Genomic DNA, 14,683 nt, shown 5'->3' with positions numbered 1-14,683 from the left:
ACATTTGTCCACTGCAAAGCCTGTTACATCCACCAGATGTGCCCCTGTGTCTATAAGCTATCTGAGCAATCTCTTGGGTCTTTCACATAGCCTATTTGTGTTTCTAATGTAGACTACACGCAGAAGTTTTGATCAAAAGCGGATTAAGTTGCTTTTTGTATCCAAAGCAGATTTTTTTTCTGTATACCGTATTGTGTGGAAGTGTCAACAACGTGTATGAAACTTGGTAACGTAAAGCTATCTACGTAACAGGCCGTGGAAACCCATAGGGTTGTGAGACATCGAGGCTCCCAAATTTTCTAGGAAACTGGTACACAGATGGCGGTATGATTGTCAGCCTTACACGCCGGCCGCTCTTTATCCCCAGGAAGATTCCTGATACCCATTTCCGTTAGAGGTTGAGTCGATTCCAGGGCCATACTGCGGCTGGAAGGATTAGGCAAATTGAAAAAAAAACCCACCTCATTGGGACTCGAACCCGCGACTTTCCAGCTTGTATCATAGTGCCTCAACCCGCGTAAGGCTAACAACCTTACCGCCATCTGTGAGCCGACTGTCTAGAGAAAATTGGGAGGCGAATCCTTCTAAACATTAAAATTAATCAGTGGGGCCCATAGGAAGGGGGGAATTTCTTGACTGTCTCAGCAACTGTCAGCTTTGCAAACATAAAGAAACAACAGGAACTAATAAACCGGAGCAAGAAAACGACAATAACAAAACAAGAACGTAAGTAAGTGCAAGAAGTTCTGGAAACAACTAATCACCTGCTTTCCTTTTGTATGATAGGAATCACATAGGAAACGAAAAGAATAAAGGGGATACACAGACAGCAAGGTAATCTCATAAACCTCCTTTTATTTTTTCAAGAGAAGAAAAGTAAGCCAAAATAGCTTTTAAATTGTGTTTTGCTTTCTTAACTTTGGTTTTAGCTTCCTGCGTTATTTTTATAAAATTAAAGTAGTGTTATCAGATAACTTAACGTCGATTAATTCTTATCTCACGTGGAAGATTATGTTCTATAAAGTTTATTAAAAGATATACACTTTAAACATTTGAAAATCCATCACTACTTGTTTCTACCAATGCGGTAATCATCGGGTGTTAAAATTATTCAGCGAGGGACCTACTCTTATCTGTTTCGTTACTTAAGTTGTTAACATACGAGTATGAGTCCTCTCGATGCGCATGCGTGTTTGAGTTGGTGGGCTGCAGTCTCTCCTGTTCTTTGTTGTGCTGCGTGTCTTGTTTTCGAATAACAACCATATCGACCGAAACATACAGGTATAGTAATTAAATTTAAAGTGAATAACATTTTAATAAATTTTATAGAACATGGTGTTCAAGTGCCGACCACAGAGACCACGCGGTCTAAGGCATGAACCACTTCGCTCGTGGGTTCGAATCCCACTTGAGGCATGGATGTCTGTATGCGTTTATTCTGTTTTTTTTTTGTTCTGTGTGGAGGTAGCGGCCTCAAGACGGGCTGATCCTCTGTCCAAGGAGTCATACCGACTGTGTCAAAAGATCAAGAAAAAGCGGGCAAGGCCCAACAGAGGGCTGTAGAGCCATGTTGCAAGTAGGGCTGGAAAAACTAATCAACACTAAAAGTAAAGTGCAAGAGGGTGCTACAGTGTAATACAATGAGATCTTCACGCTGTCTGTGTATCCGCTCTCTCATCTCAATGACGAATATCATTAATCCCTTCCATCCATAATACCAACACTGCAGTTTATCAATTTATTTAGGTATGAACTTTCATACTTGATTGCATGAACCGATCTTGACGAAACTTTATATGTATAACATGTCACCTGTGGCAATCAAACACGTCCCATCAATAATACCAACACTGAACCCTGTCAAATTGTATTGTTTTATTGGCTTCATTATGCATTAACATTAAAGATTTTTATTGTATTTTTCATATCACCTATTCAAATTGTAATAACAGTAAAGTAGGCAAATGATTCTTGTTGTTTTAGAATTTTGGGGGACAAAAACATTTTCGTTCGTATCAAGGAAGACACACTGCAAGGGTTTAGGAAATACTGGTCTGCAGGAACGGTTTAGTACTTGTCTCGGATGAAGTCTTGCGTGGGTCACAAAATGAGGAATTGGAAAGTAGCCTGTCTATAAAGAAACAACGAAGAGCTGTTTCAGGGTTTGTTCTTCTGTCGCATATCAGACGGAAATACCCTGATTTATTAAAGAAGTTTTGAGAAGAAGCAACCGTCTACTTTCCTTTCAGTCCAGTCTAGTCAAATCTCTGCTGGGCATCCGCTTTTTGTTTTCGGACCTCGTCAGGAACCATAACCCAAATTTTTGTTCGTTCAAAGACCGTTTATATGATTGGAAATGGGGTCTTCAACGAGAGGCGGAGTTGAGCTTTCCGAGTAGGAGTTGGACCGTAATGTAGCAGGAGTGTACCGGCAGTCACAGCGTCCAGGGAGGTGTACTTATACGTTACTGGCCCCATACACGCTTTGTCACTTTACCGCAATTAATATCATTTGTGCGAGACATACACAGGTCATCTGTCAATGTAAAATTTTGTAACAGATTATGCCTTGACTTATTTTACCACTCCGAAATGGTAGTCATTTGAAAGATCGTAGGCCCAATGAGCGCCAAGTTTAATCCCTTATCCAAGGCCTCTTCTTGCCCATTTTCGTGCACATTTTGACCCCTATTTTCGTTTCATTACGTACTGAGTATTTTATAAGACACAGACCGCATAGAAAATATCACGCCTATCATTGCTTTTGTTCAGAATTACTGGGTTTTTGGACTTTGTACATCGCCCGGTTTTCTACAAAGCACTATAAATATGTAAGATTTGAGGCTTTCACGGCGGTGACTATGAAGAAAGCAGTCTTCTGGGATTTGGCACCGTGTATATGTGGTGTTAACCGACGTTAACACAGTCCACAGTAACCACAGTCTGCTTTTATCGGTTCTCACGGTCTCTTCGCTTGCAGATTTCTTATATTTTTTCTTCTACCCTGAAGATGGAGGCGATACGTTCCTCCGAAACGTCGGTTAACACCACATATACACGGTGCCAAATCCCAGAAAACTGCTTTCTTCATTTTCACTATAAACATATTTTCTAGTTTCTAGAATACCGGACGATGGACAAACTCCAAAAAACCGCAATAATTCTGAGTAATATACGCCATCGTCTTCTACTTTTGAGTGTGTATTCGTTGGGAACGTGTTCACCAAGCCGTTATCTAGCAGATGCCGTCTGTTCTTGCTGCACTATGCTACTTATTTGTGGTAGGACATACAGACACACAGATAGCAAGATGTTCCCAGAAGCCCGATCAGAATCTCCTTCTGTAAGATGAACGCCTGCACCTCAGCGTTAGCACACTCCTGTTTGCAAGCAGCCCCGATATTTGCAGCGTACGTAAAGCTATTTTTCTTGTCGGCTTTGCTGAGGCCGCTCTGAAGGCTCAATCTTGGATTGCGGGCCAAGAAAGTCTCACAGCTGCCACATGTGATCCGAATGGCTTCTTAATCTCCTCCTTACAGTGAGACAGAGCGCGTCTGTTGCCAGTGCCCAGATCCGCGCTAGGCGGACTGCCTATGTCACTTCAGCGCAAAAATATTCTAAGTGTGTTAACAGTTAGCAATGAAACCGAGCGGTAGTGACTAGACACGGGGCTTGGACTGTAGACCGTGGGATGGACGACTGAGGAATAGGGGTTCGATTTCCGACAAGGACATTACGTCCGGATCGGCCCTGAGGACCACGCAGCCTCCCAAAAAAAATGGGTACCAGGGCTCTTTCTCCGGAGTCAAAGTGGCCGGGAAGTGAAACTGATCACTCACCTCGATATCTTGCAGAGTTTAAGAATGGTGAAATTATCCCTCATAGCGTGGTGTTGAATTAATTAAGCCCAGGATTAATTTTACTTTTGACTTTTATTCTATCCGTACGTAATAATGTAACATTACCGATTGTATCCATGTAATATATCGATTATGTCCTGGTATTTTGTCCTAGTTTACAACAATTAACGCAGATTTCCGTCATAAAATTTTGGCGAAACATTACTAAGGACGCACAACGAAATGTAAACTCATTTAAATTTGTGTTTATTAAATTCGATAAAATTCCCGTTCTACGATAAGACATACATGAGTATACTTAGAGATTCCATAACCTGTAACATGTAATTTTCCGGCTCCCAGCAGACGTAACAGTACAATTATTTACCTCAGTTATTTAGAACTATATGCAGTACTTAGTACGCTTTTCCGCTTGCATAACAATACTCAGGTGTGCCGGCTCTCTTAAGGATTTTCTATGCTACAGTGGCACAGCATCTCTTCTCTCCCTATCTCCTTATCTGTCCGCCTGGGATGTTCGGCAACCATCTTCTTTCCAATGTAATGTGTGTTGCCTATGTATATGAAAGGGATTTAAGACTCGACGGATTCGGGGACCGTTCCCCCGTTCTTCGTCTTCTAATTCCTACGAAAGAAAATCTTCCCTAAGTGTTGGATAAAGCGACACCTGCACACTAGCTGCAAGGAAATAAGAATTCCAAACAGGCGTACAATATAATCCTGAAAAAAAAAAGCAATGAAAAAGATTTTGCGTCTAATATATGTAGCAAAGTCCACATGTCTGCTCTTACTGTGAGGTTGTTATACCCTCTAACTCTTAGGTAAAAAAATTTAATTATTTAAGCACTATGCCGTGAAGACAAATGGGGGAGCGGAGGTATAGCTCCAACATTCTTGACATCGGCACTATATTGAGGTAAGCAGTCAGCTTCAGACTCATGCCGCTTTATCCCCGGAGAAATAATCTCCAATATCCACTGGTAAGGTGGCTGGGTGGGCCCCAGAACCTTCTGGGAAGGGGCACGCGGTATCGTAGTTGCAAGCCGGAAGGTCGCGGGATCGAATCCCGATGAAGTAATTGGATATTTTCAATTGACGTAATCCTTCGAGCCGCAGTATGGCCCTGGGGCGACTCAGCCTCTGGCAGAAATGAGTACCAGAAATTTTCCTGTGGGGAAAAGGGCGGCCGGCGCGTAAGGCTGACAACCTTGCCGCCATCTGTGAGTTGATTGTCTAGAAAATACGTGAGCCTCGACTTCTCACACTCCTATGGATCTTCGCGGCCTGTTACAGGGGTAGGTTTACCCTTTTCCAGTATGGAGTGCCTATGGATGGTGCTTTCGATTGGAAATTGGATTTACTGACCACTTAGAGGTCGTTAACTACAAGGAACTATAGCACTATCGCTATTTCCACACTTTACAAATACAGACTAAGTCTTTTCCAACCCGCAATGTCTACACTAGTAATTGTCTGGTAATGGTTTCTAACAATGGCTAATATTCTACTTCCGGGCTCAAGTACTCTCTGAACTGATGACTTAAATGTTCCTGCAGTGAAAACAGCAAAATTTAATAATGGAACATATATAACAGGCATCAAAGTGTACAATCACCTCCCTCAGTCAATAAAGACCTTAGTCAATAATGCTAAAAGTTTTAAATCTACACTGAAGAGGTTCTTATGTCAACATTCTTTTTACTCATTGAATGAATATTATCAGTATACTGAAGACAAGGGTGTATAGTCCATCTGCTATTGAAATGGTTAATTTAATTTCCATCTTGTATAAGAATTATTTTTAACAATACTAAATACAAGGTATTAATAACAGTATTTTACGTTTGTACCTATGGAAATTTTATTATATACTAATTTTTCAATTTTATGAACTGTATATTTTAGACTGCTATCGAATTGTACATATTATGATTTAGTTTTTACAACATGATTGTGACAATGATAACTGTTTACTGCATCAGTTATTGCAGTACATATAGTAATCTGACATGTTCTACATCCTAGGCACATTGTGACCAGAGAGGATTCATGGAATTTTAAAATAAATGAATGAATGAATAAACGACGGTTCCCTTCCAACTGAAATATTCTTGCTTCAAACTCCTTTACATGGACTGAATAGAAAACACCGTTTTCAACGGTACCTCTATTGTTACATATATAACCGTCGTAGAAAGAATGTGTTTACCTAGCCGTTGCCTAGAAACGGCTCTACACGCTACAATATATTTTACCTTATGAAATATCGTGTAATATTATGTAGCACATTAGTCTCTCACAGCGGCGACTGAGATGTGACACCGTATACTGTGGTAAGTATTCATTGACGTTTCGAATGAGCAACGTGTGTCCATCTTCACAGTGAAAAAGCATCAGTGAACACCAGCAATCATCTACCACATTAAACGGCGTCATATCCAAGACGTCAGTAATCTTCAACAGTGCTTTAAACGCATCGTGTGGTAATATGGCGAGGTAGAGGCGGTAGCTGTCCCGGGCTCCACATTCGAGGAGCAACATTAGCACCGCCATTAGCAGCACAATAGCTAGCCACTATCTGATCATCAGCCGGCTAACACACGTTCAGCGATTATACAAACCTGTTACAAATAACAGGGGCGTGACTGTCATTTCAATAGGGTTATCTCAGTACGGTGTACACGGCTGCGGCCAAATTAGAGCTACGGATATTGTGTAGAACCCGGAGTCAGTTCCTCAACACGAACAGGGACCGCTGTCCCCGTGAAGATGGGGCCCACAACTGGACATGCACTGACAGAAGAGATTCCAAGTAAAGTTGTCCCTTTACCACGTCACGAAGAACACTGGAGAGTGGGGGTTTACCGGCAATGCAGCATCCCGTTGCATTGAGGCATTGCAGTGTGATGGTCGCAAAAGCGTACAAGGACAGTTCTAGTCGTGAGATTAAAATTAAAGAATGACGAGAGACAAGTGAACAGTGCAGTGGTCTTCCCGAAAAACAGAAGGAAAATTACCTGATGATGGCCCATATGCGGCTGAAACATGTTGTAAAGTGATAAGAAACATATGTAAAACTAGAGACATTTTAGTAATTTGATTATCACTATTAATGTATAAGTTATACTTTTAGTGTCTTAATGACATTTTATGACTTTAACAAAATCGTAAAGTATTAAAGGTATACTTTAGTGCGAAACATATTTTAGATGTCGTTTATATTTAAAAAAATACTGTTGCATTAGTGACGGATGCTTTAATAATAAGGATGCTAGAGAGTGAGTTTACAACATGGGTTTTAGTTGAAGGCGAGTGTCAAGTTTCAAGCAACGGCCGCTTCAACTCTCGTACCAATCAGACAGAAAATGCGGTGTGCACGCCGTGATAAAGGATTCCTGGAATAACTCGGAGGTGCAATCAGACTCCTACAAGTATACCTAAACCGCCAAACTTTATAAAGTTCTATTTCTAATTTGTTCTTATATTCCACTCACTTCCATCTAGTGCCGAGGAAAATAACGGTGGAGCCATACCTCCACTCACCCATATGTCTTCGTGGCATAGAGTTTAACTAATTAGGCATCGGGACAAATTTACCTTACCTCATTAGATATTATTCAGAATATTTGCACCCAAAAGGGACAATATAATAAGACGCTTGATAAAATTACTTAATGGGGAGCTTCATAGGTTTAATCTTCTTCACATATAATTAGAATGATCAAGTCAAGGATGAGATGGGCAAGGCATGTAGCTGGCATGGGGAAGTGGAATTCATATAGAATTTCGGATGGATAGAAACCACTAGGAAGACTTAGACTTAGATGGGAGGATAATATTAAGATGGATCTTACAAAGATAGAATGGGGAGGTACGGACTAGATTGAAATGACTCAGATAGGGACAAGTAGAGGCCACAATTTATAGTTCACTAGAGCACACAGTCTAGTGTTCTCATTTCGTTACTAGATGTTTCCTGATAACGGCTCCAACAATAGTTATTCTTCAGGTTCCCGCTCAAGTCCTTTTTCCGCAGACTCCCGTACGGATCTATCAACTGACTTTGTTCCTTGCTTATAACATAGGGGCACGGACCACACAGAAACACCCCTATTTCATTCCTGTAGTCCAACTGTTGCATTATTAAGAATTTGCTGCCTAGCAACAGGAACGTGTTTACAGAACTGTTGCCCAGAAACTTCCCTGGTATATTCACCCATCTCGCTGTCGTTTCATAGCAACGTCTTTACACGCCACAACACATTGATTGGCCAAAGAAAGAATCTCTTTTGATTTTAAAATAGGCGGTGCACCTAGGAAGCATAGTGCTTCAAATGGTTAAAGAAAATCTAGGTAAAAGTATAGGAAATTCATTTCTTTTATGTTGCCCTACTGGGCAGACACGCCGGTCACGGTAGCCGGGCGGTCTAAGGCATGTACTGTCTTCGCTCGCTCGGAAGCCGGGATCGTGGGTTCGAATCTCTCATAAAGCATGGCTGTTTGATATGTGTATGCGTTTACTTTGTGTTTGTGTTGTCCTGTGTTTAGGTATAGGCCTTGCGACGAGCTGATCACTCGTCCAAGGAGTCCTAGCGACTATAAAATGATCATGAAACTGAAAAATCAGAGGCCAGGGACCGAAGGGGCTATAGAGCCAGTGCAAAACTAGGCAGACACATCATAGAAATATTATCGGCCAAATTTAACGATTAACAGAGTTACCTGTGTGCACTGATTAATAACTGATTCATTTTTCGATTATTCTGTTATAGATCAACCCCCAGATGGATATTATAATTTTATTGCACGGAATATCATTATGTTTTTACCATAATGTTTTAATGCTGTTAATGAATTGCGCTTTTTATTCTTCATAATCTGATCGTCCTCTCTTCCTTTCTTTTTGTTATTTTCTCCACGTATGGGCACAAATACCCTTAAGTTGCGTTTGTAACCAAAGGCGATGTAATCTATTAAAATAAAAATTGCAATATACTCATCAGGTTCACTAAAATAAAAAAATACAAAAAGAATTAATGATCAGCCTTGTAATATCGTGCAGAAACAAATCAGAATATGGATAGGACGTCCGATTTGTTCTGATCGAGTGAAGTCCCGAGGGGGTTTGCGTGTCTGGGCGCCATAATTCTTATGAACTGTTGCTAGAAAGGTCCAAGGCGTGATAACTTGTATATCAACCAACACGGCCGATATTAGGCGTGAGAAATCGGCTACCACGCAGCTCGGAGGGATCATGAAGAACTCATTAACTCTTTCTATGCGCCGCTTTTGCTCTGAAGACAAGAGGAGCGCACTGGCCATGTCTTTTAGGGTGAGTATCGCTTAGACCTGCGGTGCTTTACAGTTACATGTCACACATGAGTAAAGGGACAGCATTCAGTTACATCATACTCACTTCCTTTGCCTTATTCTTTCTTCTAATTATATAAGTACTTAATCTTGTAAGCGCTTGATTTTCTTTATTATTATTATTATTACACAATTTCAGGTTACCATAACAACGAGATCCCGAGCGTTAAATCGTTTCGTCAAAGTAAGTTATGGAGTAGATCACGAACGAAAGAACAGTTAGGGCGAGGGTACACCAAGANACGAGAGACCAAATTTGGTTTCTGTGTATCGTGCCTATTATGTGAATCTTGCTAATATTGTAATGTGGTAGTATACTTTGTAAAGGAAAGGATTTACGATTCGATATTTTTGTCTGTTATTCGTGGAAGATGGGCAAAATTTTTCACTCGATGACATGTAAGCATAAAAAGGAAACAGGTGGAAAAGAGGGGCAGTTAATAGTACGAAAGCTTATATAAGAAATGACGATAATTCCTGTTGAAATGTCGTAGGGTATTACAAGAGTATTTATTTTATTTGCTTATTCGTAATACATGTCCATGTTTGTCTTGTTCTGCGTCCTGACCCCACCACGCTGAACTCTCAGGTATGTCCACCAGACTTCCGTGTTTAGTTTGTATTTTGTTTTTCCTTGGCACTAGAGCCCCAGTGGGCCTAGACCTACCTCCATGAACTTCTCCGTTCACTTCGGTTTTTCTCAATGTTACACATTCGGTAGGACTCCTTGGGCGGGTGATCAGCTCGTCGCAAGGCCTCTACCTATACACAAACAAACAAAACATCCATGACCTGAGTGGGATTCGAACCCACGATCCCGGCTTCCGAGCGAGCGAAGACAGAACATGTCTTAGACCGCTCAGCTACCGTGACCGGCAGTTTGTATTTATATAACACCGTATTCTAACGCCGCAGTCTCCTTATGTAACATGGAACTATTGCCACTCTCCTTATGAAATAAACGTAAATGTCTTTAGAAACAAAATAAGCAGAAAGTTGCCAATATTATGCAATTAGGAATTTGTTTTATGTGCGCAATCCCATATTCTCAACGCAGTGACTATTAAGATTGATCTGATACAGTCTTACCAATGCTCCTTCCAGCTTCAGGGAGAACAGTTAGGGCGAGGGTACACCAAGGAAACTGGAAACCGCAAGGCAACCGCAATTTCCGAGAACTGTTATCAGTCTGAGTTGAACACATTGTCGCGTGTTGTCTATGTAATGCGACAAGAAAATTCACGAGGGTCTCGAATTTGACGAATATGTTTATTGACCAATCTCTTCTACACTTTTACAACTTGCACTCGGATTCGATAGAGAATAACGTGTCGAAGAGTTAACCTCGGCCGCTGCTATGCAAAAGCTGCTTCCAACAATTCGTGTGTAACGGTGGAAACTCCTCTGTTAGATTGTTAGCCGCTGTACAGCAATGGATGCGCTCCGATTGTAGCGGTATAGCGGAAACGTCGCTCGTTACCTAGGAAATCAACCCTGATCTCCTCACCCATTTCGGATTCCTGGCGGCACGTCAGAACATGTTACTGAATGGAGCAGCGCAAATTGAGGAAACGGCAACGCAGTTGCGCTGCTCCATTCAGTAACATGTGTTCAACTCAGGCTGATAACAATTCTCGGAAATTGCGGTTGCGTTGCGGTTGCCAGTTTCCTTGGTGTGCCTTCTCCAAAAGCCTAGTGTGGTAAAAACGGATATGCGACATCGGTCGTACGGAAAAATGTCGTACGATTTTTTTTTGCCGTACGACCTCCATTTCACACTAGAGCGACCAAATATATTTCTTTGCTCTCCGACTGTCGTACGGTAGATGTCGCATGACCTCACGTATGAAAGCTAAGACTACACTTTATATTCTACTATTTGATGCAGCATGAACCGTACGGACGTCGTACGACCGATGTCGCTCTGTGTGTTCCAGCCCTCAGTCTGTCCATGAAATATAACGCCCACAGCGTGGTAAATAAACAAACCTTGTACAATTTGACGAAGCCTGTTCTGAGTTGGCTTCATTATCATGCACAGATGTAGTGGTTTCCTTTAAAGCAATCATTCTGTGTTTATACAGCGAAGCCCGGTATGTGCTTAGCAACCTACTATCACCATGTTCCGTCGAAACCTTGGTAGCCACCTACCATACTACGCAGTGGCGTATTGTTTTTTGTTATTGCTAGTGGGGTGGGACTAAGTCCCTTGTACTGCGGCCACTTCTGGCCTATTGTACCAGCCCCAAATGATAGGTGACGGTGATTGTGGAGCATTTAGTGGAATGTAGATTGGCAGGGGAAACCGAAGAACTCGGAGAAAGCCTGCCCCAGCGCCACTTTGTCCACCACAAATCCCACTTGACCAGACCCGGGATCGAACCCGGGGCGCCGCAGTGGGAACCCAGCGACTAACCTCTTGAGCTATGGCGCGGCCCAACGCAGTGGCGTAACCCACATAATCACATTACCGAACAGGCAGGTACAGCGGTAACGCTAGAGACTTGTATTCGACAGGATCCAATCTCGGTCTGGACACTGGCTCTCCTGATAGATGATTTTCATTGTTTTCCTCAGTTCCCTTATAGAGATAACAGTATATTACTTCGATAAGGTCACAGCCGCTTCCTTTCGAATTTTTTCAGATTCACTGTTCACTAATGATGCTAAACCGTCAGTGTACAGTCTGTGAGGAGCCGGGATAGCGACTGGCTATGTGTTGGACGACAGAGTGGTCGGAGTTCGAATACAGGTATGATCAAGAATTTTCTTCTCTTCACGTCGTCCAGACCGGCTCTGAGGCCCATCCAGTCCCCTATCCAAAGGGAAACTGGGGTTCTTTCCCGGGGATAAAGCGGGAGAGGTGTGAAACTGACCACTCACCTCCAACTAGTACGAGGTCAAGAAAACGTGGATATATACATCTACTCCCCCATACGCCTTCATGGCGCAGTGCTCAATTAGTTAAGCACGGGAACAACTTTACCTTTAGTTACAGCCCGCGATATTAAGAGCTTCGTACATTACTCGTGCTCGTGCTCCTGCTCGCCAGGCTCGTGCTCGTCGGGTGACTCGTCTGGCTTTTACTTGTGTTCGTAAATCTTCGTCCACACTACTTCAGTTGCTCGCCAGGCTTCGGCGCGTGAGGACCCGTATATTTACTCGAAGTGTGTATAGGCTGTAGTAGTATTTTAATTTATTGGCTATAGTTTTTAAATTAAAAATTTGCTTGTCTCGTAACTTGTCATATCGTCCACATTACTCGCGAGCATAGCGAGTCATACTAAAACGAGCACGAGCACGAGTAATGTGGACGCGCCTTAAGATTACTTCCATGTTCTACATGTACATGTCCTCTGTACCTTGCAAAGCATCATTCCATTTGTTGGTAAATAATCCAAACCCTTACCGCAGCACCGAAGATTCTCGTTACGTCCAAATGGTTCATTCTGATCCTGGAAAGACAACACCACCTTAAAATACGTACATCTTATCATTAGTCGCGTGACTAATAAACAGTTTTCGTGCTTGCGAGACTATAGCTGCAAGCTCCTTTGATTTGTATGTACGAGGGAGGGGCAGTAAATATGTCATGAATGGGTACATAACGCAAACCTTATATTTGAACCAGGGTATATATGTGCAATGCCGGTCACGGCAGCCGAGCGATCTAAGGCATGTACTTCGCTCGCTTGGAAACGGGGATCGTGTGTTCGAATCCCACTCAGGCCATGGATGTTTAGTTTGTGTGTGCGTTTTTTTGTGTTTGTGTACAGGTAGAGGCCTTGCGACGAGCTATTCACCCGCCCAAGGAGTCCTACCGAATGTGTAAGATCTAGAAAAACCGAAGTGAATGGAGAAGTTCACGGAGGTAGGCCTAGGCCCACTGAGGCTGTAGTGCCAAGGAAAAAAAAGTATATATGTACAATTACTTTAACTTCAAGTAAAAGGTAAAGTTGTCCCTGTGATTAACTAATTAAGCACTACGCCATTAAGATGTATGGGGGACTGGATGTATAACTCCACTTCGGCATTAATTGAAGGTGAATGGTTAGCTTCACGCCCCGGCAGCTTTATCCCTGGGAAAGAGCCCCTGGTACCCATTGTATAGGAGGTTGGGTGGACCCCACAGCCGGTCTGGACGTCTGGAGAAGTCAAAATTCTTGACACTACCGTGACTCGAACACCGACACCTCGGTCGTCCAGCCCATAGCCAGTCGCTATACCGACTCCTATGCAAACAAGAGACAAAAATGAGATAGTATATTTAACATTTGATAAGTACTCGGTAAATTAGTAGGCCTGTAGCCTCGTACTCGATCGGAGAAGCATGCATGCACAGACGCAACGACTAGCCAACTTCGTTTGCCTTCACAGAAGACGACTTAGGTCCTGGTGATGCCAGACCTGACGTAATCCAGAAATCGGCTTTCAAAAGCGACAATACAGCTAAGCCTGAAATTCTCTGTAGGGTGTAAGCTTCTACTTAATGAATGAAAAAGTCTTAAAAATGACTCGACCAGTTCAGGCACCTGGAACATCTAAATGTTCTCACATCCATCACCATAATCTTAGATAGAACACGATGGTAAAATGTGATAAGCATCCCTCCTAACGAATCGCTTCGGCACGAGAGGACATATATCTATACTGCAGAAGTACATTATGCAGCACAGACTGCTGAATGCGGGAAACATTTTTGTTCACAAAACAAGTTTCGCTTCATAAACTGGAAATTACAGTCACAATTTCTGTTTTCTATTAAGCAGAGCTGTTTGTGAGAAGGCAGTAGAAGGGAGGCCACCAGGAATTTTTAAGGGGGCAAGGAGCAGATATTTTTCGCAGTTTATTACAGGCTTACCGTTAAAACATTAAAACTATTTTTACTGATCTCCTTAGCTTATTAAGGAGAGGTTAATATTTTAACTACTTTTAATTATTTGTATTAATATTTAATATAACGTCTTCTTTTTAATTTTTTCTTTTTCTTTCAAGAAATCCCTAAGGACAGATGCCTGGTTTCTCCCCTTTTCATACGTCCGTGACTTACAGTCTCAGCTTGTAAAGAAATACAGATATACCTCCATCCGGAGCAAGCGAAAATTCATTGTTGTGCCAGCGAAGTCTCCCAATGGTTATTATCCTCAACCAGAGAAATTCAGTTTTATCTATATAAAATCAATTTTAATATTATCCACCTACCTATATTTATATCTTCCCTTCAGATTTCACTACTCAAATCCTTACAAAAGTGGCGCATGCCCAACCTGTCTTGCCATTCACTCCACTTCATCAGGCAAGTAATAACCCCACTTCAGTTTATTAGGCTATTTCAAGAGCACACTAAAAGCTGGAGAAACATTTTGCCTCGGGTTCCATACTAGGGTCCGTAGATCTCCTTATCAGCTGACAAGCCTTCATATTTCTGTGCCATTTTCATATCAATTTTGTATT

Source organism: Cryptotermes secundus, unplaced genomic scaffold (genome assembly GCF_002891405.2).
Source record: "Cryptotermes secundus unplaced genomic scaffold, Csec_1.0 scaffold441, whole genome shotgun sequence".
In the NCBI taxonomy this organism is placed as follows: Eukaryota; Metazoa; Arthropoda; class Insecta; order Blattodea; family Kalotermitidae; genus Cryptotermes; species Cryptotermes secundus.
This window is presented reverse-complemented; position numbering follows the sequence as displayed.